This window comes from Saccostrea echinata, unplaced genomic scaffold (genome assembly GCF_033153115.1).
Source record: "Saccostrea echinata isolate AGI-Se365-2 ecotype Australia unplaced genomic scaffold, CSIRO_AGI_Sech_v1 ptg000054l, whole genome shotgun sequence".
In the NCBI taxonomy this organism is placed as follows: Eukaryota; Metazoa; Mollusca; class Bivalvia; order Ostreida; family Ostreidae; genus Saccostrea; species Saccostrea echinata.
In genome coordinates, this window is record NW_026889803.1 from 14,875,411 (window position 1) to 14,878,681 (window position 3,271).

The window sequence follows — 3,271 nt, forward strand, 5'->3', positions numbered from 1 at the left end:
TTTATATAAAATGTTAATATTTTTGGTATTGGGCATTTTAATTACCATTATTACCCATGGCAGTATTTACAACAACAACAAAAAAAATCTGAAAAAAATAGGCCTGATAATTTATTTCATTTCTTTGTTTTCTCGTGAACTATGCATTGTTTAAATTAAAAAAAAGATAAACCAATAAATAAAAAGAAGCAGTAATATTCTATCTATGGATTCACTTCTTAAAAATTCTGTGCAGACGGATGCATTATATTCCTAGAATTACCCAATACCAACCAAAGAAAAAAAAAACGGCGACAAGATTATGAGGATATTGGAATTTCCACATGATGTTTGTAAACAAAATTATGACGAAGACCTGCTCTATTTTTGTAAGTAGATCTAGAATTATTGAATTTGTTATTTATTTCATTTAAAGCATGTTAATACATGGCTCATAGATTCTTTTTTTTTTTTTTGAAGTCTAAAGATCTATAGATCATCCTGATTCCTCGGTAACTGATGAAACAATCTTATGAATTTCTGTCACTGTGAAGTGTTTGCAGAGCTAGCAGTCGATGGGGTTATTCAGTAGTACATTATACAAGTTAACAAAGTAAATAATCGTCAGAAAATTATACACATCGGAATATTATTCTTTCGTTCGAATTTCCTCAATGACAACGTTGTAGGCTAGTATTCGTTCGTTCGAATATTCTCAATGTGTACACTAGCTGATGATTGTACTTAAAAAATTATAATGTCATGTATAAATTTGTCTGTAATTTGCAAGTTACAATTTATAAGTATCTTGATCACAGTCATCAGCATTACTGATTAGAAAATTAATTATCTTCTCTCAGACATGGTTAAAAGTATCCTACTACTGTAGTGTACTAGGGATTAACAAACATTGCATGTGTTGCAAGTACTATTTTTTTTTTTTGGTGTCAAGATAAATTTTGAGATATGGGGGGTCAGTGCTTATAGTACATGTCATGATGGACATAATTAATAACCCCCAAAACTCCTACTTATATTGTTTGGAAGTATCCAAATATCAAATTACTAATTCTCTGTTAGAAAATTGGTTGATCCTCTGAAGTTTACATAGGACATGTACCCACATGATTATTGATATAATCAATGTTTTTTTTTTTAATCTCTGAAAAACAGTCTTAAAACTTTGAGTGAAAAATCAATCTTTATACTGCTAAACTCATTTTTTATACCATGAATACATACTTAGGAATATCATTATTAAGTTATGTTCATGTTCTTTTGAGGGGAAAAAATATACATCATGTAGATGCTTATGTGTAAGTAAATTATAAAAGACAAAAATGCTAGGACTTTTTTATTTTACATATTTATTTGTAAAAATATTTTTTCTATTAATTGGAAATGAAATAAAAAAAAGTTCTAGCTTTATTACTAATAATATGATTTTTTATTAGAATTGATAGGATATTGGATGTTTAAGAAATAAAGACCGCATTCTCGTGAATGTTGCAGGATAACCTGCAATGTTAATGTAGACATAGATTTAAATTACACAAGGACTCCCATGCCAATTTCAATAGTCCTCACCCACTGAAGTCAAACACAAAGGTAGTCGCACGAGATTTACATGCATATTTAGCCTCCTTAGCGTCAGACACAGAGACAGGTGCGCACGAGATTTTCATGCATATTAGGCCTTCTTAGCTCCTGACCTATCGACCTGCCTAATTTACATTCCGATAGAATTATCAAGAAATCAATTCCGCTAACTTTCAAAGAGTTACCACAGAGAAAAAAAAAACAGACATGGAAATATTATGGCATGACATCATGAAAAATTCTCAAGGGCATAAAACTACTATATACAGATACCGGTAAATGAATGCAGAACATGCACAAAGTTTCATTTATGGTATATTGATAGATAAAAATAATTTATACTTTTATACTTCGACCTCAGTAGGGGTAAATTTTAGCGTCAGTCATTTTGGCTGGATCGAGAAATTTGAGTGATCGATATTCAATTCATTTTCTAATTTTAGTGAAAAATTTAATCCATGCTTTGTTATTATACATGTAATTGGTATTGTATGATTTATTCTATTTTTTTTCTTTAACAGAAAATGAAGGTATAGTAGCTGACATATAGTGTACATGTACCACTTGAAGATTTGTCCCCCTTGTAGATACAAGAAATGCAAAGGTAATTCTTTGTGAAAATAGAGAGAATGAATAATAACATTTTTCAAACCATACAACAAAAACTACTTTGAATAATTAGTACGCAACCAACCATTTACAATTTAATTTTGCAGTTTTATTTCTTTAACATTGAAAAAAAATCAAATTTGATATTTGAGCTTATGGGATAGGAAGGTGTCCCTCATCCATCCGTCTAGCTGTCCGTCTGTCTGTCTGCCCATGGCGTCTAGTTGTCTGTCTGTCTAGCTGTCCATCTGTTTGTAATTTTTCAAAACACTACTCCTCCTACAGTTTTATTCTGATTTCAATATAACTTAGACTGCACTAAGGTACATTTCAATGAACGGTGCTGCCATGGTTACTAAAAATAGAAATTTCTGTAAAATTCCTTTAAAACGCTACTCCACCTACAATTTTGGTATGATTTCAATATAATGTGGCACACAAGTAGACTACACTTAGATACATAATTCTATTTATTGCTGTCTGTTGCAAAGTTTCAAATCCAAGTGTTACTTTTTCTTTGTTATACATATAGACCAGGAGAGCTACAGTCTCATCAGAGACTTCTGGTTTATCCTTTTCATCACACAGCGACTTTCCTTTTTTTCAGTGTACACAGATACATACACATAAAAGAAGACATCACCTCATGATCTGTGGATCCATTGAAAACTTTAAGGACAAAACTTTTGATAATTCATTCATGTATAGAGTGTTGACTCGAATATTGAATATCTAATGAATGGAACCAAGAGAATTAATTTAAGAAGTATTATATTGTATATTACTCTTCTTATTCATCTGTCAAATTTCTTAATTAAAAATTAAACTTAAAGGCTTAAATAAGGATTTTTTTTCATTATTTTAATTAGAACAAGTTCTTTAATTTATTTTTCTCTTATATAAACGGGCATTTAAGGTCATACGCAACGTAGTTTGCACTTTATTGGGTTCTTCCCTGGAGTTGAAGAGTTCCACTAAATGAAGGACCTGTGTGCAATATTTTTATTGTCTATATATGGATTTGTAAATCTCTTCTAAAACAATTTTGATAAAAAAAATCTGGAATTTATGTTTTGTAATTTTT

The 3,271-nt window shown here is 30.2% G+C and overlaps 1 long non-coding RNA gene across 1 annotated transcript; it reads left to right on the forward strand.

Moving 5' to 3' along the window:
• The first annotated feature begins 262 nt into the window (after positions 1-262).
• On the forward strand, positions 263-3,031 carry LOC133171635 (uncharacterized). The gene is made up of 3 exons (XR_009718827.1): positions 263-368; positions 2,100-2,182; positions 2,795-3,031. It is a non-coding gene; the product is annotated as an uncharacterized LOC133171635 (long non-coding RNA).
• Positions 3,032-3,271: the final 240 nt, after the last annotated feature.